Source organism: Xyrauchen texanus, chromosome 10 (assembly GCF_025860055.1).
Source record: "Xyrauchen texanus isolate HMW12.3.18 chromosome 10, RBS_HiC_50CHRs, whole genome shotgun sequence".
NCBI lineage: Eukaryota > Metazoa > Chordata > Actinopteri > Cypriniformes > Catostomidae > Xyrauchen > Xyrauchen texanus.
Genome location: NC_068285.1, coordinates 9,528,892 through 9,554,658, shown reverse-complemented (window position 1 = coordinate 9,554,658; position 25,767 = coordinate 9,528,892). Strand labels below are relative to the sequence as shown.

The window sequence follows — 25,767 nt, the reverse complement described above, 5'->3', positions numbered from 1 at the left end:
GTGTGTTTGTGTCTGATTAAGGCCCGTACTGCTGCCCAGATCAGATGTACAAGAACAAACCTGTGTGCTCGAGAAGAGAGATCAGTCTATGAATGTACCAACACACTGGAATGAAAACACAAGTTTCAGGTAAAATAAAAGTGTTTCTTGGTTTTACTTTCACATTACTACATAAATACACGTGAGAATGATGTCACCATTCTTGCATTCTCTTTAATTATCTTTTGTCACCTCAGATATTATTGAATAGATATTTGAAGTATTTAATTTCACTATTACTTTGTATTTCATTGCACATAATAGATATTTTTATGATCTAATAATAAGAATAAAATTATTTATATTGGAGTAAACTGGTATTTCCTTAATACTAAAAGCAATGGTTACATACTTTAAAATGTTTTTGCACTTTATTTGTGTTAAAATATTGATGTGTGTTCTGATCACACAGCCCGACTGAAATTATTGTACAAAGTCTTAACCTGCAGATTATGGGAGTGTAATAGTCATGTTAGTCGACTTTGGACAATAATAATTTAGCTTGATGACGTCTACAGTCATTATGATTCTTATCAACTTGATTTTTAATTTTTGCATTATTTCAATCAGTGTTTATCTAGACTAAATAACTGACGAAAACGTCTGTTGATGAAGGGTTCTTTGATTTCGACAATGATAAAAGATGAAAAAGATGCATTATGATGATAAATAAAATATTTTTTTAAAGCATAATGTTGACAACAAAAACATACTGCAAGATATTAACAGTACAAGATAAACAGAAGAAGAAACATCTAGATAAATCATCTTCAATAAACAGATGTTTTAGATATGAATTCAATGAATCCAATCAGGATTTGTGGGTTTTTCATGCGCAGTGGCGGGTACTTTTGCTCACTTCTGTGGCTGGCGAGCCCGGGGACGACCTGCATAGTGTCATCTATGAGAATGCTGCGAATGATCTCAGTCCATCTCAGGAGGTGCTCTGAGTTTAGTTCACTTTTATTTACACTGAGCAGTTTACATGCATGTAAATCTTTTTACATGCAAGTTTTACATGTGAATGCAATCCTGCAGGTTCACTTTATTTGGACATTTCTCATGGACAGCCTCAGAAATAGTGCTTGAACAAGAAGTTTCTCTTCTGTTCTTGTCTACTCTTTAGCCTCCGTTTGTGTGTTGCAAAATTAGCATTATGATAAAAATAATAATTTGGTATTCAAATTTTATCTATATTTGAATACTCAAAGTGGCTGGTAAAATTGGGCATTCACCCTCCACTGTGGCTGGTGGGCAAATAAGTGAATTTCACACCATGAATTACCCCACTTGAGCTGCACAGGATGAACACACTGAATTCTGCCAAAATTAACAGCATTAAAACAGGTTAATTACTTCACTCATACACATTATTTATACATGAAAATAATCACAATATGCACAACATCTATGTAATATTATTACTTGCATCTGCACAGACAATGAACAGAATGAACAGGTGAACTTTAACTAAGTTTCTGGTTATAATAGGTGTAACTTGCGTTGTGAATGTGATGTTTCCGTAAAAAAAACACACTATACACTCAATGAAATATCCTAAACTGGCTTAATTGATATCAGTCTCTAAATGTGAAGAATTCATAAAACAGCAGACTAACTGCTAAAAGAGTATATATTATTTCAGGAGGTTTTTACAAGGACAGTTGTTCAGTATTTTGTATGTAGTCGGTCTTTTATATGTTTTATACATGTTTATGGATATTTGTTTAAAGTTTGGTCTGTTACAGTTTTGCCATTTTGCAACATTATTGTCAACTAAAATATATATATTTTTTTCATTGACTAAAATATTATGCCATTTTTATGCGAGTAAAACTGAATGAAAATGGCGAAATATACACTAATTTGAAGGAAAATATATGTCAAAAGATTAAAATTACAACAAAACAAAAACTGTAAAATATTAACACTGATTTCAATCTTACAGTCACTCGCAACATGTTGAAGTCCAAAACACTTTCAAATCCAATCTGCTGAAGAAGTTTCAGTGTTTGTGTGAGGGAACAGCAAAGCAGGGAAACCCAACACTCCTGAATGAGATCTACACAGAGCTGTACATCACAGAGAGTGAAAGAGGAGAGATCAATAATGAACATGAGGTGAGACAGATCGAGACAGCATCCAGAAGAGCAGCAACAGAGGACACACCCATCAAATGCAATGACATCTTCAAACCTTTAACTGGACAAGACAAACCCATCAGAACTGTGCTGACAAAGGGAGTCGCTGGCATTGGAAAAACAGTCTCTGTGCAGAAGTTCATTGTGGACTGGACTGAAGGGAAAGCCAATCAGGACGTCCACCTCATATTTCCACTTCCTTTCAGAGAACTCAATTTGATGAAGGACAAAGAACTCAGTCTTTCAGATCTTCTTCGGGTTTTCTTCAGTGAAACAAAAGAAATGGAAATATCCAGAGATGAATTTAAAGTTTTCTTTATCTTTGATGGTTTGGATGAGTGTCGTCTGTCTCTGGATTTTCAGAGCAATGTGAGATTGTGTGATGTCACTGAATCAGCCTCAGTGGATGTGCTGCTGACAAACCTCATCAAGGGGAATCTGCTTCCATCTTCTCTCATCTGGATCACCTCCAGACCAGCAGCAGCTGATCTCATCCCCTCTGAGTGTGTTGATCGAGTGACAGAGGTACGAGGATTCAATGACCCACAGAAGGAGGAATACTTCAGGAAGAGAATCAGAGATCAGAGTCTGGCCAACAGAATCATCACACACCTGAAGTCATCAAGGAGCCTCTTCATCATGTGTCACATCCCAGTGTTCTGCTGGATTTCAGCCACTGTTCTAGAGACAATGTTGAGTGAAGCAGAGAGAGGAGAGATCCCCAAGACTCTCACTCAAATGTACACACACTTCCTGATCATTCAGACAAACATCAAACATGAGAAGGACTATGAGAAGAAAAGTAAAGACAGAGACATGATCCTCAAACTGGGGAAACTGGCTTTTGAGCAGCTTGTGAAAGGCAATCTGATCTTCTACAAGGAAGACTTGAGAGAGTGTGACATTGATGTGACAGAAGCATCAGTGTACTCAGGATTGTGCACTCAGATCTTCCGAGAGGAGTTTGGGTTGTATCAGGGGAAAGTGTTCTGCTTTGTTCATCTGACCATTCAGGAACATCTAGCAGCTCTTTATGTGCACCTTTCCTTTACAAACAACAACATACATGTGTTTAAACAAATCTCCAAACAAAGAATGTTCTCTAAAGTTTTAAATTTTATGAAACAGAATCCATCAAAACAGGTTTCTATGTTTGACCTGCATCAGGCAGCTGTGAATGAGACTTTAAATAGTAAGAATGGACATCTGGACCTTTTCCTGCGTTTCTTTCTGGGTCTCTCATTGGAGTCTAATCACACTCTCTTACAAGAACTGCCGACGCAGACAGGAAGTTGCTCCTACAACAAAGATGAAACAGTGAAGTACATCAAGGAGAAGATCAGGGAGAATCACTCTCCAGAGAAATCCATCAATCTGTTTCACTGTCTGAATGAACTGGGTGATGATTCACTTGTGAGGGAGATCCAAGATTATCTGAAATCTGGAAAAATAAAAGAAACAAAACTCTCCTCTTCCCAGTGGTCAGCTGTAGTGTTTGTGTTGTTGACCTCAGAGCAGAAGATTGATGAGTTTGATCTGAAACAGTTTATTGGAGCACATAATAAAGCAGATGAAGTTCTTCAGTATCTGCTGCCTGTGATTAAAGAATCCAGATCAGTTCAGTGAGTAACACTCACAATAATCACAGCAATGTTAAAACATCACATTTAGGTAACAAATGGAGGAAATAACACTAATGTCACTGATTAGGACAGGTAGCTGAACACGCACAATGCTTACTGTTCCAAATTAGGATTTGAATTGCTGGATCGGTATGCACTGACCTCTACAGTGTTTCTATTAGAGAACACTAAATCACTGATAGACGATGTGTTCCTTTAATGATTGCTCTGATGTTGACAAATGAAGATGATATATGTAAGCTGTACATGTGAGGACATGTGTAAGGTTTCTCGAACAATAGAGAATAGACAAATAGCAAAGTATTACTGAAGTGTCATCAGTTACACGTATTGATTGAAAATAACATAACTCGGTGTTCTAGAGCATTATATTCTCATATACAATGCTACAATTGCTGTATTACATCACATAACTCAAGCACGATAAACAGATCACACTGATATAAATGCACTGAACTTACAAACACTATCTCTAGCATATACTCAGACAATATATAACAAAGTAAATAACCGTGACCTTACTTCGTCTTTTACTCATACAATATCCCTAAAACATGAGCCTTCCAGTCAGAACTGCTGATGCAACACTATGATGCTACACTCATTCAAAGACTACTCAATTTCCGTATCAACTCAAGTAGCTCCGCCGAGCACTTATTCTTTGCGCCGCTCCATTTTAAGAACAAACATGGAGAATTCTGTACAGCCGCCCCCACATTTGAGTAGCAAATGTGTAGATTAATAGAATTCTTATGGTTGTGAATTCTCAGTATTATCTGGGAGTCCTGGAAGTGGGATAAGGTGGGCTTATAGGCTGCGTGTACACTATCCTTCACTTGAATCTCAGCAGCTCATATGCACATATCTCTACTTGGCATGAGCTTCACCACTCGACCTACAGTCCATTGGGCTTGTGGTAGGTTCGGATCAACTATCATTACTACTGTATCCAGAGTAAGGGACCCTGCTGGTTGCTGACATTTGCAGTAAGACTGTAGTGTTGGCAGGTAGTCTCGTAGGTAACGAATCCAGAACTGATCTATCAATGTAGAGAATACCTTCCACCTCTACTATGATGGTGTGAAGTACGTCCACTGACAATGATTGAGCTCTCACTGCAAATTGGAGGGCATTCTTGATTAAACGAATCTCCAGCTCACATGCTCCTCTGAAGTGTGGCGCATTAGGTGGATTGAATTTGCACCTCTGAAGTTTGTACCTTGATCTGAAATTATTTCTGCTGGTTTGCCTCGCCAAGCAATGAATCTGCGAAGGGCTAGTAAGAAGGCATCCATATCTATTGAATTGAGGAGATCCAAATTAACTTCACGTGTGGTCAAGCACTTCAAAATAACTCCCCAACGTTTCCCAGTATGTCTGCCAATCTTAGCAATGAATGGCCCGAAACAGTCAACACCTGTTGAGAAGAAAGTTGGGCAGAAGATACGGAGGTAAGATGATGGAAAATCGGACATTTGACGAACTTTAGGCTATGCTCTCCTCTTTTGACACCCTGGGCAATGAAGTTGGTACTTTTTTATGGCCTGTTGACCTCTCAAGATCCAATACTTTCTCCTGATTTCTGCAAATAGTCTCTCAGAGCAAGGATGGTTGAGATGGTAGCAAGGGTGACGAGAGTAAAGTACAATGGTGTGAATCTCAAAGCCACTTATCTGCTGTAACTGCTGTAGCCACCTACTTTAATAAGACCTGTTGTTTGATCCATCTCTGGAGCTAGATCCCTAAGTCTACTACTAACACAAACTGACTGACCTGCTCTAAGAGATGCAAGCTCTTCTGGGAAGATCTGTGCTTGGCAAGCTCTACAGAGAGTAGCTTCAGCTTCACAGTAACTGTTAGTCAACTGAGTCTGATTTTGGCTCTGCCGCCCCATGACGTTTCTGACACCGCTGAAAATGATTTGCATCTGGAATATCATTCTGTGGTGACACAGATGCTATACTACACAATGTCAGACTTTTAAGCTCATTGGATTTGGGTGACTGAGCAGTGTGTGGTCTTTTAGGCCACTTATCTGGACCTAAGCTCCTTTATTTCTGATACACGAGTGCCGTCAAATACTTTGAACCAGCATGATTCTGATTGTAACCATTCTAGAACAGTTGTGGAATACATACTGATGAGCGTTTGCTAGCCCATTGTCTAATTTCAAATCCATTATCCGCCAGAAGTACACGCAAGTCATCTATTCTAGTCTTAGCTGCTGCAGCTGTAGGGAGACTCTCCAGACAATTATCAACATAGAAATTGGATTCGACTGACTGTATGAGATTAGGAGTGCTGCATGGATGCTCTTTGATGTGCTTCTGTAATGCATAGATGGCACAGCAAGGGCTACTGGTTGTTCTGAACGGCAGCATCTGCTATTCGTATATTTTTGGTGGGATCTCTCCTTGCAAATCCCGCCAAAGAAATCTCAATAATGGTCTGTCTTCAGGTAACAGGCGAACCTGATAAAACATACCCCTGATGTCCCCACTGACTGCAACGTGATGCCATCGAAATCGCAATAGGACCCCAAGGAGGGATGGTCCGAGATTTGGTCCTGGCAAGAGCTGCTCATTGAGAGAAATACCCTTGTATACAAAGGAACAATTGAACACTAGATGTGCCTTTCCATTATGGTAGACGAGGTGATGTGGCAGATACCAGGATTCCTCTGATTCATTAGCGTCTTTAGCTGTGATCTCTCTCTCTCACCTTTCCTGCTTGAATTAGTTTTACTATCTCCCCTTGATGGTTGATCTCTTTTCTGTACTATGGAGATTAGCTAGCACTGAATCCTGAGGAGCTCTCAGTTTGGGGGAATCTGTTGACTGTAAGAGAGTGGTGGCATAACAATGAACTCCATTGAATAACACCCTACAGGTTTTGCTCTCTAGGATCTGAATAGACTTAATATTACCCGTCATTTTAATTTTCATATTTTAATTATAATTAGACATTTAATAGCTTTTATTTTCATTCACATTTTCCTTTTTAATCATAAACTTACAGGACAAGCATATTGCAGATTTTGCATTTATTTATTTATGAAGAGAACAGATGAATAACAGAGACACCACACAAAGTAGATGAATGTTTTTTCCCCACAGGCCACTAAAACCCAATATATGAACCGCACAATATTACAAAAAAAGTATGATTCAAATATTAAAATATGAACAAAACACATTAAGAATGAACTGCACAAAACTAATTAGACAACTCAAACCTTCCACCTGGTCCGCATCGATTTAAATTGTCTTGAAGGTTATACGTGTTGAGGCTGGAGTCATTCAACTTGTCTTATATGGTCTGATCTTTACAAAGATAATTTCTTTGTGATTTGTTTAATTTAAAAATTATAAAACAAGTAACTAAATCTTGTAATTAAGAAGAACATCCCTAGTTTGTTTATTTGTAGGTTTTTACTGTCTGTAAGATTATATTTTTAATTGCTGCTGGTGTCATTTCATATCTCGTCTTTTCAATCTTACTGCATCTTGAGTGATTGTGATGTCACAGATGAAGGTTTTGCTGCTCTGACTTTAGATCTGAGATCAAACCAAAGATACTTAAGAGCATTTCAGAATTACATCTGATATTCTGACAGAAATATTTTTAAATGGTGCATAATTGCAACAATTGTTCAATAATGTAAAGTTATGTGTGAACTATGTGTCACATGTTATTAGGAAATTCTATAGAAACTGATCTAGTCCAAATGTAATTCCAATACACGATAATAAGATCAGTGAAGTTCAGTAGAGGAACAAACTAATCTAAATCAAGAACCATAATTAGAAAACAGAGAAACCAGACAGAAAAGACACAATTTACTTATTTACAGTATTTAAAATGAACCACATTAGCTAAAATGAAGAATTATGAAGAAAACAAAATCATTTAGAGAGGGAAAAACATAAAAAATAAAATTTGTCTGATATTTAAAAATATATCTGATTTGATTAATCTTTGTTTTGATTGAATTGAAGTCAGTATAGATGGTTGATTTAAATATTAGCCAGATTCATATTTAGATTTGTTGTATCATATTGAATTGATGTGTTTCTTTACACATTTGAAACACAAACACACAAAAATATTAAACAGACACAGAAATGGTAATATTCTCCTGTTGAACTGATGTGTGTGTTGTGAACTGAGAGAGTGAAGAGTGTGTCATTGTTCTCTGCAGGTTGAGTTATTGGGATGTCACAGATGAAGGTTGTGCTGCCCTGACTTCAGCTCTGAGATTAAACCCCTCACACCTGAAAGAACTGAATCTGTCATATAATAATCTAAGAGATTCAGGAGTGAAGCTGCTCTCTAATGTACTGAAGAATCCTCGCTGTAAACTGGAGAAACTGTGGTAAGATTTCACAAAACTCTCAAATCCTCCTTCATTCTCCTTCTGTAGTAAATAATAATGATTTAATAATAATGGAAATAATTTTAACAAAAAACATTGAAAACAGAGTTCTCTCAGATAACTGAAGATAATTTATCAGCTTGTGTCCTAATTTTACCCTCAAAAATGAAAAATCTGTAATTTACTCCCCCTCATGTTTGGAGAATCCTCACTGTAAACTGAAGATCATCTGAGAATCACATGATCTGATATTCTGACAGAAATATTTTAAATAGTGCATAATTGCAACAATTCTTATAATAATATAGAGTGATGTTTGAACTGTGTGTCACGTTATTAGGAAATACTAAAGAATCTGATCTAGTCCAAATGTAAATCCTAAAAACATCATCCAATAAATGATAATAAGATCAGAAAAGACCAGACGTTCAATAGAGAAACAAACAAATCTAAATCAAGAATCAGAGAACAGAGAAACCAGACAGAAAAGTCACAATTGATTCATTTACAGTATTTTAAATAAACCACATTAGCTAAAATGAAGAATTATGAAGAAAACAAAATCAAGAAGAAAGAGAAGGAAAAACATAAAACAAATTATTTTGTGTCAGATATATAAATAGATATCTGATTTTATTAATCTTTGTTTTGATTGAATTAAAGCTTTTTCATCATCAGTAAAGATGGTTGATTTTGTATTAGTTAGATTCATATTTAGATATTTTTGTATCATATTGAATTGATGTGTTTCTTTACACATTTGAAACACAAACACGCATACATTTGAAAATATATTAAATGGCCACAGAAATGGTAATATTCTCCTGTTGAACTGATGTGTGTGTTGTGAACTGAGAGAGTGAAGAGTGTGTCATTGTTCTCTACAGGTTGAGTGATTGTGGTGTCACAGATGAAGGTTGTGCTGCTCTGAATTCAGCTCTAAGATCAAACCCCTCACACCTGATAGAACTGAATATGTCTGATAATAATCTAAGAGATTCAGGAGTGAAGCTGCTCTCTGATGGACTGAAGAATCCTCACTGTAAACTGGAGATACTGGTGTAAGATTTCACAAAACTCTCAAATCCTCCTTCATTCTCCTTCTGTAGTAAATAATAATGATTTAACACCAGTTTATATATATATATATATATATATATATATATATATATATATATATATATAATATTATTATTATTATTATTAAACATTGAAAACAAGAGTTCAAGAGATAACAGAAGATAATTTTGCTTTAACCTATCAGACTGAGTCCTAATTGTACCCCAAAAAATGAAAAATCTGTAATTTACTCCCCATTTCATTTATTCCATTGTTTGGAGAATCCTCACTGTAAATGATCTGCACTTATATAGTGCTTTTTTAACCTTAGAGATTACCAAAGCGCTTTACACTGTGTCCCAATCACCCATTTACACACATTCACACACCAATAACAGCAGAGCTGCCATGCAAGGCGCTAGCCTGCCATTGGGAGCAACTTGGGGTTCAGTGTCTTGCACAAGGACACTTCGGCATGTGGAGTCGTGTGGGCCGGGAATCGAACCGCGATCAACCCTGCGTTTAGCAGCCGACCCACTCTACCACCTGAGCCACAGCCACCCCCACAACTAAACTATAAACTGAAGATAATCTGAGAGTCACATGATCTGATATTCTGACATCTGAAACGATTAGTCGGCAATAAAAAATTGTCGACAACAATGTTAATTGTTGAATAGTGGTTTTATCTAATTTAACATGAGATCATATGGAACTCTAATGATGTTGTGTGAGAGGAGCACTTCAGTTCGAGTGCGGACACATTACAAACTTTCCAAACAGCTTTAGCTGTGTGTGTTGTGAACTGAGAGAGTGAAGAGTGTGTTATTGTTCTCTTCAGGTTAGAATATTGTGATGTCACAGATGAAGGTTGTGCTGCTCTGACATCAGTTCTGAGATCAAACCCCTCACACCTGAAAGAACTGAATCTGTTTGGGAATAAACTAAGAGATTCAGGAGTGAAGCTGCTCTCTGATGGACTGAAGAATCCTCACTGTAAACTGGCGAAACTGGTGTAAGTTTTCACAAAACTCTCAAATTCTTTTTTATTCTCCTTCTGTATTAAATAATAATGATTTAACAATAATGAATATTAAAAACAGAGTTCTATCAGATAACAGAAGGTAATGTTACTTTAACTTAAAAGATTGAGTCCTAATTTTACCCAAAAAATGAAAAATCTGTCATTTACTCCCCTTAAATTTTCAAAATCGCACCAGGAAAAGCTAGTTTGAAGGTATTTTGCTTCTAATTCTGTGAATTGACGGCAGCCTCGTGTCCACGCCATGTTTATTTGTGCCGTTCAAGGCTGTGATTCTGTTTTCTCCCAGCAGAAGGCGCAGGGGCTCACTTGTAGTCCTACAATAGTTTTTTAGATATGTGTGTAGGATATATATATATACAGTACATATACATACATACATACATACATACATTATTTTCATCAAATAAATGTAATTCTTTACATCCAGATTTTTTTCTGTTTGCATTACCATTTCAGTATATTTAAGTCATTATTATCTTATTATTCTAATTATTATTATGATATAAGAACAATGATGATAATTTTTTTGTGTGTGTGCAATTAAGTCCACTTTTTTCATGAACAGATTTCGTGTTTATTACAATTTTTTGGTATAAATGCTTATATACTGAATTTATCAACATTCTGTCTATGGTTGATCCAGATTCATTTGTCCTTGTAACAATAACTACGTTTCCATCCAAGGATTTAATGCGGAAAATGTTTTAGCGCATCTAAATAAAGCTGATGGAAACATACATTATCGCTAAAATATCACAAATGACCACATTATATTTTTCCGTTTAACTCAAGTGCATAAACTCTATGTTGATACATCAAATGTTGTGAAAAACTGGTTTGGAAACATTTTTTGTCAATAAAATTTGCATTAAGCAAATATTTTGTGTCACATGACAGAGTTTGCCCCAATCGTTAGCCTGTGTTAATCATGACGACAGTATTGAAAGCCAATTTATTCAACGTGATTATGGATTGATCTTTATGGCATAATCCGATCTGTAAACATGACACTTCCAGGAGTGCCAACACAAATATCTCGTATCATGCATCAATAAGTACAAAGAGAACAAATTAATGCCCACAGTTTGCGATTTAATTTATTCGCAGTATCCATCCGTTTATTTATTAAAGTTTCTTTTCCACACCATTCAAAAAAATAGACGGCAGTCACGGAATTATCCCACAAAACACAAAACAGATAATTTCTGTGCACAAAATGAAATACACAATACTAGGAGAATATCATCAGTGTTTTTTTTTTTTTTTTTTGGGAACAGTTACAGCCCAATTCTATTAAATTATTGTCTGTATTAAAATAAATTAACAAACGAAAAAAGCATTACATTTAAAAAATAATTAATTTTCCAAACAAAAACAAATATATTTTTAGACCTATATATGCCTTTTCTTTACACAAACTTAATTTAGACATACCCTGTTCTGAAGATGAATAAAGTCGGCTGAATGATGTTCTCAGTATGTTCTAGACTTTTTTTCGAGAATATAAACTATCAGAACTAAAGTGAGCATCTGGTCGAGCCTTTCCTGGGAAAGGGAAGAAATGTAAGGACAGCCAATTTCTTCACCTTTTTGCAACTGGCAAATAATCTTTTGGTGAACAAAACCACCGTTGTTGGCACAATTAATAAAATCAGATGAGAGATCCAGGTAGGGAATGAGGTTTTGCCCCAAGTGAAGGAGTTCAAGTACCGGGGGGTCTCGTTCACGAGTGAGGGGACAATGGAGCGGGAGGTTGGCCGGAGAATCGGGCAGCGGGGCGGTATTGCACTCAGCTCTATCGCACCGTTAGTCACGTAAAAGAGAGCTGAGCCGAAAGGCAAAGCTCTCGATCTACTGGTCAATTTTTGTTCCTACCATCACCTATGGTCATGAAGGTTGGGTCATGACCGAAAGAACTAGGTCGCGAGTACAAGCGGCCGAAATGGGCTTCCTCAGAAGGGTGGCGGGCTTCTCCCTTAGAGATAGGGTGAGGAGCTCAGTCATCCGTGAGGAGCTCGGAGTAGAGCCGCTGCTCCTTTGCGTTGAAAGGAGTCAGTTGAGGTGGTTTGGGCATCTGGTAAGGATGCCCCCTGGCCGCCTCCCTAGGGAGGTGTTTCAGGCACATCCAGCTGAGAGGAGGCCTCGGGGAAGACCCAGGACTAGGTGGAGAGATTACATCTCCACAGTGGCCTGGGAACGCCTCGGGGTCCCCCAGTCAGAGTTGGTTAATGTGGCTCGGGATAGGGAAGTTTGGGGCCCCCTGCTGGAGCAGCTGCCCCCGCGACCCGACTTCGGATAAGCGGTTGAAGATGGATGGATGGATGGATGAGAGATGCTTACACGTACAAGGAATTTAAAAAAAAAAATCTCTACAAAAACAGCAGCAAGACATCGATGATAATAATAAAACGATTATAATAATTATACATATACGTTCATCCACACGCAGTCACACACCTACATACATACATGCATACACATACCCAGTGCAAATCTAGTACAAATCTGTTATATAATTACAACAGAATAAAAAGTACAGCTGCAGTAGCAGCAGATCAAGGCCATTAGCCAAAACAAAGGCTGTGGACTGCCCACATTAGCATTCCATTGTGTGTGGGATGTTGGAAATGTATATGGTGGAGTTACAAACATCTAAAAATTCACAGTTCAAATTACTGATTCAATAGCTTAGTTGGCAGTAAAATATTTTAAATTTTTAAAATCACTATTTTATCCAATAAAACAAACGTGGGTACATGCATTTGTGCGCTGTCAAAAGAATATGTTGAGAGCATATCACAAACATTATTGTATCATGCTTGTGGTCTGTTATGTCGAGCAGACTCGGGAAAAGTTCGCCCAAGAATTTCACCATATGTCTGCCATCCTCATGTTCAGGTATTCCAACAATTTGCACGCTATTCCTCCTAGCACGATTTCTCAAGGTCTTCCAACTTTTCAAAAACTGTAAATCTGCCTTGGGTGCCAACGGATTAGCAGCCAATTACCTCTCTGATGACTCCAGATAATTGATCCATCTCTTGACGTCCCCGATTTTTGTAATCGACTAAAAATTTTATTTCCATCGCCGTAATCGAACGACGTATTACAACAAGATCCTCCAAGTCCGCAACAACTTTCGTCATCATCACAGACATGCTCAACAGTTGACGCTGAATTTCTCCCTCTGCACCATCCAAATTGAGTCCCTTGTCAGCAGGCCTTCAGAGGTTTCAGCTTGATCACGTAAGTGTCTATTAATATCTCCAGAGCCTGAGGATTTTGAATTCTTTGCCATGTTGACTTCAAAGGACAAATATGCAGTTTGTAATTTTTTGTTCCACTGAAGAAAGTCATATAGATTTGGAACAACACAATGGTGATTAAACAGGGATGGACTGCACATTGGTTACAATGGGTTGGCCAGTCAAAACGCTCAAGGGGGATCTTACCACCACCTCACCAAATCTATGTTAAACGGATGTGTGTGTTGTGAACTGAGAGAGTGAAGAGTGTGTCATTGTTCTCTGCAGGTTGAGTAATTGTGATGTCACAGATGAAGGTTGTGCTGCTCTGACTTCAGCTCTGAGATCAAACCCCTCACACCTGAAAGAACTGTATCTGTCTGGGAATAATCTAAGAGATTCAGGATTGAAGCTGCTCTCTGATCTAAAAGATGATCCGCATTATAAACTGGAGACACTGCGGTGAGTAGTGATAATTAATATAATCATTTTAATTGATCTCCTTAATTATGTTTCTTTTACAGATTAATTTTAACCTATGTACTACAAATGTATTTAACTGTGTTTAATATCAGTTTGATTAATTGATCTGTGAATATATAAATGTTTTCAGATATTTCTGTGTTTCTTTGTGTGATAAATAGATTTGAGTTGTTTTCTATTGATTAATATTAAGCAGAGTTGTAATGAAGTTTGATCAATCATAGATGGTAAGTTTTTCTGAAATTGATAATTAAGTAATGTCTCATACAGCACATTTGACTTTGTGTGTTTTAGGTTTTAGATGGATGTCTCTTTGTGAAATGATTGTGAACAGTATGATTGTGAAGAAAACCGAGACGTCACAGTCAACAGAATCAACAGAGACAAACTGACCTGGCAAACTGATGTGTTCTTCCTCAAGTGTCTTTTATGGGTCAATGACAAATAAATATTTCTAAATTATAAAATGGGAAATCTTTTCAAACTCCAGTTTAAAACACATGAATCAAATTTGTATAAACATAATTTGTATATTCATATTGGTTTTGAATACTTTTGACCTTTTTTAATGTTTTTTTAAATAACAATAAAATATAAAAATTATTATACCAACATTTCAAATGTTTAATTAGAATTATTTTCTTGTATACAATCTCTGAACAGTTACACCACTTAGACATTTTTTATTTAAAAAAATATCAAAATGACTTTGAATTCTGAAATGTAAAATGTTTATCATAAAAGAGGCACGTTCAAGTATTTTGTGTTGAAAACTCATTTAAAGTATCTTTGAGTAACAAAACAAAACATGAATGTCCAATTTTCAGTTTCTTGATTAAAGTCAACAAACTGATGTTTCCTGCAGATAATTTCTCAATGTCTGTAATCTGATCTAATATGGTGTGTGTTTGATCATCAACTACATTTGTACTTTTTCTGAAGAAAATGTAAGTGGTGCTTGCCTGTGCAAAAGTCACATGTATGATTATAGGGTGTTGTTGATGGTTACCAGGATGTTTGCTTATTGGCCTACATCAGAAGTCTGTCCACATTGTCCCCTGTAACTGAACTCTTTATTATTTGTTTGTTCAGTCGTGCTGATGGTGGATGATAAACTGTTCCTGTTTGTACTGTAGTGAAAGTGGACAGGGTCTGAAATTGTTCCTCTTATACGTCCTGCAGAGAAGTGACCCCTCATCTGTCTCTACTCTCACCTCTAATGGACTGTAAACGCCTTCATGTACATGTTACTGTCTGAAACAAATGTACATTTTACATTTATTCATTTGGCAGATATTTTTATCCAAAGTGAGGAAGGATCCTGATCCTGCAGTATCATGAGAAGTGATGCATTACAAAGTTTCAGTTGCATCAGAAAAGTATTGAAGACAGAGATTGGAGTGAAACAAGATTTTATGACAGACAACATTTAAATCTTTATATCTGTGCTAATGTTTGGATTAGGGACAAAATATAAGAAAACTGAGACTTCCTTATTATGTTTTGTGCATAAAATTCTTACTGCGTTTCTAGATCAAATTTAAAATGACTAAAAATAAAAATGTAGTATATTACAGATTCAGTCCTCTTTGAAATTTTTGATGTAAAGTGTCTCAATAAAGTTCACAATCTTGAAGCATTTGAACCCACAAACTTTCAGTTAACAGCCCAGGACCTCGTTTTCCCTATAACAATTGATCTTAGTTGTTAAGAGCGTTCATTATTTTTACACGTGTTTCCAAAAAATGCTTGTGAACACTCGTACTGGTCTCTTAGGGTGCTTTCACAATGCCAGTTTAGTTCGAAACTGAGCACGGTTCGCATGAAAAATTGGTAATGTGAAAGCTGTCATGCGACCGGTGTGCTCACCGCGGTACAGAACTCGAGACTACCTGTATGAAGTTGGCTGAGTTCGATTGCATCAGAACTGTAGAGTGGACTCGGACTCCAGTGCACACTCGTTCAGGAAGTAAAGTAACCTGCGTATGCGTTTTTCATTCGTGAAAGTCCCAAAAAACTTATGACACCACAAACAATGACATACAAGTACTCTCTCGCTCTCTCTCAATTTCAATTCAATTTAAAGTACTTTATTGGCATGATTGTGTTACATACAATTTTGCCAAAGCATTAATACACAAAACAGATAATGACTGGACAAATAATAATAATAAAATAGTAACAAATAACAATAAAGATAGAATTAAAATAAGGTGCCAGGTAATGAATCAAATAAAATAAAAACTATAATAACAATATACACTATACAATATAAAATAATATAAGCATTTAACAGGACATTATTAACATAAGAAAATAAAAGTACTGTGAGTGAAGTACATTAAGGCAGTAATTGGTTTCTGAGGGTGTGCAGCTCAAAAATGAATTTAGCTGCAACTGATGTATGATGGTCCTCCCCCAGTAACACCAGCATCTGATCTGTTTCTGCCAAACTGGAAAACTGTGGCATGAGGTTTGAGAGTTTGTGTAGGTATTTCTCTCTCACCACTGTAAATTTCTCACAGTGAAGTAGAAAGTTTGTCTCTGTCTCTACCTCACCCATGTCACAGTGAGCTCAGACTCGTTCTTCCAGTTTTGGATCTCTTACACTGTGGAGATATTCTGCCAGATTATATGTTCTGTTTAGGGCCCGATAACATTCCAGTTTGCTTTGGTTTTTACTTTCATTTTTCCAATGGTCTAAATATGAATTTTTGCTTTCTTTTATGATTTGGTTTATTCTGAACTGGTTTTGTTCAGCAGTGCTGGTCTGAAACTGGTGTTTGTTAGTTGTTAGTGGGTTTATGAGTTTCAGAGCCAGCTGACAAAGGGGACTGGTTTTAGGCTTCAGCTCTTGGGTTTTAAGGTTTTCATGTTGCAGTGTGTTAGGGGAACTTGAATTTAGGCATGTCCAAAATTTGAGGGATGGTTTTTCAATATGTATAATAAGGGGGTATCTGCCTAGTTCGACCCGGCATGCATTAGTAGGTGTTCTTCTCTGAACTCTTAGAATGTTTCTACAAAATTCTGCATGCAGGGATTCTATGGGGTGTTTGTCCCATCTCGAGTAATCTGCCAGACAGAGTGGACCCCAAACCTCACATCCATACAGAGCAATAGGCATTATAATACTATCAAAGATTTTACACCAGATTGTTACAGGAATGTCAACTTGGGTAAATTTGCCCTTAATAGCATAGAATGCTCTTCTAGCTTTCTCTTTTAGTGCATTCACTGCCAGCCCAAAACCCCCTGAAGCACTGATGTTTAGACCGAGGTAGTCATAGTGTCAGGTGTGTTCTATTGCAGTGTTCCCCAGAGTGAATGTGTATCTGGTGTTCTGTAATCTAGCTTTTTTCTGGAAAATCATAATTGTAATTTTTTCATATTGACTGTCAGGGCCCAGTTCTGACAGTAGTTCTCCAGCAGGTCCAGGTGCTGCTGTAGCCCTTGTGCAGTAGCTGACAGCAGCACCAGATCATCTGCATAGAGAAGAAATTTAACTTCAGAATGATTTAGAGTAAGACCGGGTGTTGCAGATTGCTCCAGTAGCACTGCTAAATCATTAATGTAAATGTTGAACAGAGTTGGACTCAAACTGCAGCCCTGTCTCACTCCTTGCCCTTGAGTGAAGAATTATGTTCTTTTATTGCCAATTTTGACTGCGCACCTGTTGTCTGAATACATGGATTTGATAGTGTCGTACATTTTACCCACAATGCCGGATTGTAGAATTTTATAATATAGACCATCATGCCAAATGGAATTGTAAGGTGGGTGCCAGCAGGTCTGGGCTACTCCTCAAGAAAACAAAAGGCTCTCAGGAGAATTAACATTTGAACTCTCTCTTGCATATATAACAGCAACATCCATGAGACGCACCTCGCTTTCTCGTCTCAGTACGCCTGGTAAACTGGTATCATCCTCTCAGCCATAATGAAAAGCTAAAAGAAGTTATAAAATATGAGAAATGTGGTGTGCCCATTAAAGGTGTGCCCTCCCCCAGATCCTCCATACAAACTACCTCCTGTATGTAAATCTACAGGAATCAAGAACCCATTCAATTAAAAATTCTAATCTCACAGTTGTGAAACCCCTCAATAGGGGACCAAAATCTAATTATAATGACAGACACCACCATTTGGTAAGCATATTTGGGTATTTAAGGAGATGTGACACATTGTTCATGGTTCTCTGTAGCCAGACGATCCCACACAGTTTACTGTGTGTAGTTTATATCAGGTAATTGCAATTTAAATTTCTTATGTTTTGATAAACTGTCTAAATTTGACTTATTACTGTCTAATTGGAATTGATGAATTTATTGTTTTACCTGGTCAATAAATTGTAAACATTTGATTGTATTCTGACTGACTCTGAAATTGTTTTTCCCAAACAGATTAAACGATTCGTATGTTACCGCAAGTCTGCGTCAGATTAGTGACGACTAATATTTGGCATCAATTCAAGTGTACTTGCTTTGCAAAGATTTTTGCATTTTTGCTTTGACTTCTATTATAAGAGAAGTTATGTTGGTCAACTTACATCTGTAATAGTGGCCATGACCTCTACTGAAGAAAACATTAAGTTAAATTCAAGTGTGTGCAATTCCATGGGGGCTATACTGAAGTATCTTTGATTGTCCCCCATGAATGTGACCGATCTTAGGTATATAGCAATTACCTCTGTTTGATGATCCAACACTTTTAAGCTTGTGATCGTGAGACCCGTATAAAAGAGAAAAACATGCGATGACCTCAAAGTGACATAGTTTCCTGATCTGAATGGGTAAAATATAATTAAAGTGTTAAAAACAATAAAAACATTCACTCACTTTTAATGATGCTCAGATATCATTAAAACCTTTTTCATTTATGGAGTCAGATGAAATAACGAGGTAATACATAAGAGCAAATGTATTTCATTTAATATTGTTGGGTTGCGTAAAAGTAAAGACCGTAACGCGCAGAGACCTTCACTTGTATTATTGGAGACCGCCATTGGACCGATAAACGGGCTTACAGAATCTAATGCTTTTTTTTTAAATCAACAAAGCAAGCATACATTTTGCCTTTGCTTTTTTTGATGCACGTGCTGGTGTTGTGGTTCCTTCTCGTTTTGTGACAAACTCACTCTCAAAGACTTGGAGATTTTTGATTTCAGAAGAATAGACTTTATTATCAGAGATAACAAGCCGAGTTGCCCCTGCAGAAACAACTAATGTGTCTTGAGTTCACACACGCTTATATAGGTCTCACAAGGCGTGGCTAAAACAATCAATATCCTGTTTTGAGCAGAAAAACATCTTTGGGGCCCCAACCGATCTTCTTTATCTTTAAACAAGAAGGCTTCAGTTACATCCTGTGAACAATTTTCACACTATGTAAAAACACTTTACTAAGAGGGTGCCTCATCATATATCTTCTTTAGCTTCAAAAGAAGTCAATAGGAAACATCTGCAAGTCATTTATGCATGAGTGTCCATGTACCTCCGACATTCCATTCCCAGACTTTTTGCTGAACCACTCACATACACAAAAAACACATATGACCAAAAGAAACAATTATATATTTAAAATAGATATAAATGGCTATATTTACATTTGATAACACTTCATTTATATTTAACTTGATAAAAATACACCACACTGGTTGATTATCGTGTGTAGTTTGTGAATGTGGTCGGTGGTGCGATGGTTTGGTAGGAATCCAGTCTAATTCTTACTTAAAACATTGTGCTTGGTAAGAAAGGCCTGTATCCGGGCGTTCAGGATACAGCAGAAAATCTTCCCCAGATTGCTGCTCACACAAATGCCTTTTATTGGGGTTGAATTTGTCTCCACTCTTATATAATGGGTGTATTAATCCCATACACAGGGTGTCAGGAGTGCAGAACCAGATTGAAGAGTTTTAACAAGGCCTCCTGCATTATTGCTGGACTGTGCTTCAGCAATAATGATTTAATATGATTTAATATGAATGTTGTGGAGATATTCACCTGTTTACTCAATTCAATCTAGTTCATCATAGTGTGATGTAGATATTCATGTTTTTAAAATCATTGGGTGTTCAATATTTTAATAAATAACTGAAAACTGTATCTGAATCAAACAGGAAACACTAGACTTTATTTTATGACACATTCAGCATCTGTTATTCCTCACAAACCTTCAACTGTGACAGTATTTAATGAGTCAAATAAATGACACACAGATACACATCAGTACTGTCACAGTTTAAGGTTTGTAAGGAATAGCCGGTGCTGAATTTACACATCTCACACATTATCACTGCACTTTTATAAGCTTTAAAGGGATAGATCAGCCAAAAGTGAACGGTTTATCATAATTTACTCACCCTCATGTTTACCAAACCCATTTGTCTTAAAAACCAAATAATATGTCAGTCACTGAATATTTTGTTTGTCTCTTTCAGACTCCTCCTCCTCAGGTGAAATTGAAACTATTTAAACAGGATTCATTTAGTGACAAGAGAAAAACCGAAAACGTTCGCCAGTTTTTTGCTCCACTGAAATCAATAAATTCATTGTGAAGTATTTTGTAGGTGATATTCTAGTCAGTAAAGAGGAACATCAACAGTTCTTGACAGGTGAGTACTGAACTGCTGCTAAACAAACCAAAACTCACAAGACAACAATAATAAACCTTTCAAACTATCAGCTACAGTAAGACATCTAACAGATATCTAAGTATTAATCACAGCAGAACAAACAGATACTGAGACTTTTGCTCTTTTATCTGAATTGTCAGTATGTGTTCAGTTTCTTTGGCACTGAAATGTTATTTCTTCTATTGACTTGAAACGTTGCTTTGTTTTCTTCTGTTGAGTCTTCTGATGTTTTCTCTTTATGCTGGTGTTTAACATGTCATAAAAGCTGACAGTCTGCAATTGAACCTCATTGATTCATTTCTAATGGAATATTCTAGAGGACAAATAAAAACAAATATGTGTCAGTATTGAACAAATAAACACGTCACAAATATAGATGATGTCCCGTTTGTTGACAGGTGTTCAGTGGACTGTTCAGATGATGTCATGGACTCCACAAAGGATCTCAGTGGACAGACAGACACAGGGAAGGTCAAGAGGTCAGAGGATTTCAATGCTTTAATAAAATACACTGATAGATATTTCTGATATGCTGCACAACACTACAGTATAAAAACACTGAGGAGAAATGAGAACAGACTGGATTATCTCAAGTATAAACATGTGAAAACAGCTTTAGGGTAAAGTGAGATCTACAGTCAGATGACAGTGAGACCGGTTTGATTCAGTTACAGACATAACTGGAAAAACCTGTACAGTCAGTTGTATGTAGAAGGTGAAACTCAAATGTGTTTCTCTGAACATTTTTAGACACAAACACAGAATTTTCTTCAGATGAATGCAGAACAAACCATTAAACTAAAATGTACATTACATAGGATTGGGGTCAAAGGTAATTTGTGTGTTTGTTTCTCCTGTATAAGTACATTTTATCATCAACAATGTCTTATATTAATAGTTCATCCAAAAATAAAAATGATCTCATCATTTGTGTATCACATTGTGACATTCTTTCCTCTGCAGAACACAAATGAAGAGCCTAACACTCTTTAACAGGTTTGATTCTGACTCACTCATGATTGACTCATTTGTCACCAACTCCAGTCTAGATGTATTCTCCAGAAATTGTCACCGAACGAATCAGTTTAATTCAACATTTTAGATATATAGTGAAAACGTTGGCAGGGAAAGTCAATCATAACAACTGATCTGACCAAATTCTCATTGTTGAGCCTTTATATGTGTAAACTTTGACTTAAAAATACTGTTGGTTTGGGGGACGAAATTAATTTCTGATGCAATCGATCCAAATGCTGTCGAATGGCTAACTTGTGCAGAACCATGTAGATTTCTTAACCTGCAGGAGAAATAAGTGGATTGCACTGTATCATTTTAATTGGCTGACTGCACATCCACTGTTTGCTTACCCAGTCATTCATCTTTAATTGTAGGTCCAGATATTTTATTTAAACCACCTCAACTGCAAGTTTAAAGGTGATTCCTGACTGAGATTTAAATTGGAGTTTTAAGTAATGCAGCAACAGGATTAAATTTAATCTAGATTAACTGAAATTTAAAATGTAACCCTAGTTACAATTAAACAAGGTTTAAAGGGATAGTTCACCCAAAAATGAAAATTCTCTCATTATTTACTCAACCTCATGATGTATCAAGTGTCTATGACTTTCTTTCTTAACCAGAACACATTTGAAAAAAAAAAAATAGAAAAATATCTCAGCTCAGTAGGTCCTTAAAATGCAAGTGAATGGCAATTTTTCTTTTGAAGCTCCAAAAATCACAGACAGTCAGGATAAATGTCATCTATATGACTCCAATGATTAAATTAATGTCTTCTAAAATGACACGATTGCATTTGGGTACTTTTTAAAAAAACTTTAGAAACAATAATATTTGTATACTTTTTAACTACAAATGTTCACTTCTGTACATCTCTGTGACATGCATTCATGAGAGGGATGACGCAAGGTCATTGGTAAGGTCACGTCACGTGGAGGAGGAGTCAGGAGGTGCGTCATTGTTTACAAGAAGAGCAGCACTGAACAAAAGTTTAAATGGTCGAATCTACAACATTTTTGTCAAGATAGATAGAAATAGTTGATTTTCTTTAACATAGAGATAATCTACTGTATGTCATCTCTTGTCTCTATACTGTTAAAGGCAACTGCATATGAAGAGATCAGACTCACCGGAGTCCAGCTGTGTGTCTATGAAGAGTGACCGGTCCATGGATGAGCCATTAAAGTTTAAGGCTGAAGACACATCAACTGGTCTGAGGTAAAAAATAAATAAATGTCAAGATAGATAGAGATACAATAGATTATTTCTATGTTAAAGTAAATCAATTATATCAACTGTTGTCTTTATTCTGTTAAAGTTCACTCCATATGAAGAGATCAGACTCAACAGAGCCCAGCTGTGTGTCCATGAAGAGTGACCGGTCTGTGGATGAGCCATTAAAGTTGAAGGGTGAAGACACATCAACTGGTCTGAGGTAAACAGTTTTGTCAAGATAGTATTATGATATAATATAATGCACACAAAAAATATTTGGCTGAACTTGATTGTGGACTGTGATTTCACATGTTTTAATGTGATTAAATGTGTAATCTCAGCTCAAATATGTTATGTGAGGGAACATTAATGAATTGGATAAACCCAACAAAATTGCATTTGTCAAAGTAATCCAAATGAATCCCCATTTTTAAAAATGTTTCACCAAAATGGTAACCCCCAAAATGTCAACATAAAAGTAACTCTTCTAAATCTCAACATAAAACATTCAACACTAGCAAATATCCTCCTTTATATCCATCTTGCACAATAACACATAAACCACCAACTTTTACCATTTACTCCTATTGTGTCCAAAGCAAAGCATGCTGGGAACTAAAAATCCCCTGTCATAGTTTCCTTAACGAAAAAAAATCAATTCATTAATAAATACATTTGCCCAAACACAAATGGATTCAAGTAAAACATTAACATAACTCAATACATGCAGCCCTATTTTCTGTGTAAACAAGCAACTTAAAAGTGCAGTTCCTATTTACTTGAATGGGGAAAGACTGAAATCTCTTAAACTGTTGGTCAAGATTACACTAAAAGAACATATTTCAAACCAGCAGTAAAATCTGATAACACTTGTTGTTAAATGGTGCTTCTTTAACTCAGCTCATGCTAAATTAATGCAATTTTACCATCTTGTTTAGCTAATATGCATGCACGATCTGAAGTTGATTGACAGACAATGTCTGTTTCTTAAAGGTGATTGGCTCTTTTACCTGTAAGGCAGGACCTCCTTTCTACATCCATGGCCGTTGGGCATTCCAATTTTTCCCATTCATTAGTAGTGGTGATTTTGATTCATTTCAGTGATTCAACTATTTTGATTCTGTTCACCAAAACGATTTGTTCAGATTCGTTCATTGATTCAGTTAGTGAGCATATCTTCAAGTTACGTCTTTGTGAATGCAAATGGCATAAAATGACCATCTTTTAAGTAAACGCATTGAACCAAAAGCAGTCATTCTCAAACAGAGCAAGTTGAATTATCCTTCATTAAAATTCTACTAAGAGACTTCAGCACTGCAGAGAGTTAAAGCATCAAAAGTCTTTCCCCACAAATGATAACAAAGTATATCTATCATACTGTGAACTGCTAAACACAAAGTTTTTATCAAGCTATTCAAATTAAGGATAACAATACTGGCCTAAAAATAATAGAGTTTCAATAACATCCGTATGTCATTGTAATGTGTGGTCATCACTCATTTTTTATCATAATTCATCAAGCTCCTTTTCTTGTTGAACAAGATTGACAATATGAACGAACGACATGCAGCTCCTCTTATTCAGCTGATCATCGTTCATGATGACTGATTCATTCATTCAACAATTCCTATACATTCAAGTTTTTTCATGACACAAACAAAATGACTGACTTGTTCAGTTGAATGGGTGTATTCACAGTGGATCCAACCATGATATGCTCCATCACAGCCCGCTCTCGAATGCTATCTCATGCTAAAGTGAGTCTTTAAAAAACACAAAGGAAAACAAATGGAATTTACATGGCTACAAAAGAACAAAGACATTTTAAAATAGAGTTTAAACACCATAACATTTGGCACCACAAATGTCAAGTCTTATGCCTAAAGTTTACTTAGATTTTGACACAAACGCTCAGTGTGTACGTACAGCCTAACGCATGTACAGGACACGTGACGCAAATTTCGTCATCAGCAGAGTGCTTGCTGTATGCACGCAGCCTGATTTTTCTAAATGTGCGTCTTTGAACTGCGCATGCGCGTTGAAGTATTTACATGAATAACTTTGTCCACATGGTGGCAATACTCTCATTTGAGCCTTTTGTGTCACCAAAAAATGCTAGAAGAAGATGTAATTGCCAGTAAATAACAGGAGACAAAGGTAAAAATGACAACAGTGGATTTGCACATCAAGAGCGTGTGTGTGAAAAGGTCAGGAGATACCTGTATTTGTGTAACTGGAGTCTGAAGGAGTATAAAGACATCTTTATGTGTCTAAATTCTTGAAGAGAAATAGGCCTTTATCACAGTGCTGGTGTCGTCACTTCCAATGGCGGATAGTAGCGTAAAGCGACTTCCGGTTTAGTCTGTAGCAATGGCGGCGAGCACAGCGAGGAATTGTTGTTGCGTTCCTAAATGTTCTAATAGTTCAACTAAACAGCCGTATCTCAGTTTCCATTCTTTTCCAACCGATGAAAAAGCGAAGAAAATGTGGATTCGTGCTATTCAGCGGGATGAAGGCAAAAGTTTTGCAGTTTTAAAAGGGAGTACGTAGGTGTGCGGGAAACACTTCACAGAGTCTGACTACTCGTCGATCGTCCCGATCGTAAACGCTTGAAACGTGGAGTTATACCGTCCAGGTTCGAATGGAACAACTGGGGGAGTGTTTGCCCAAAAATGATCCGATGTGCTAGATAAGGTAACGTTAAAGCGCCAACATTGCAGTGAATCAGAGATCAGTGATGAACAGCCTGTAGTCTATTACGGACCCGTCCCACCCACAGACCATGACTACTCAACACCTCCGTGTCCAGGTCTTTTGGATGCTGCAGCAGAGAGAATTAGAGAGCTGGAGGCTGAAGTGCGAGCTTTGTCTGTCT

General features: G+C 36.7%; 1 protein-coding gene and 1 long non-coding RNA gene across 4 annotated transcripts in view; one reads left to right on the top strand and one right to left on the bottom strand.

Moving 5' to 3' along the window:
* LOC127650383 (NACHT, LRR and PYD domains-containing protein 12-like) overlaps window positions 1-25,767 on the top strand; it is a 294,503-nt gene that overhangs the window by 8,862 nt on the left and 259,874 nt on the right. The window lies entirely within an intron of this gene.
* The window catches only part of LOC127650485 (uncharacterized), a 240,457-nt gene continuing 217,192 nt past the window's right edge, over window positions 2,503-25,767 (bottom strand). For all 3 annotated transcript variants that reach the window (XR_007971454.1, XR_007971456.1, XR_007971455.1), the window contains exon 3: window positions 2,503-2,603. This is a non-coding gene — a long non-coding RNA (uncharacterized LOC127650485). The remainder of the gene's footprint in view (window positions 2,604-25,767) is intronic.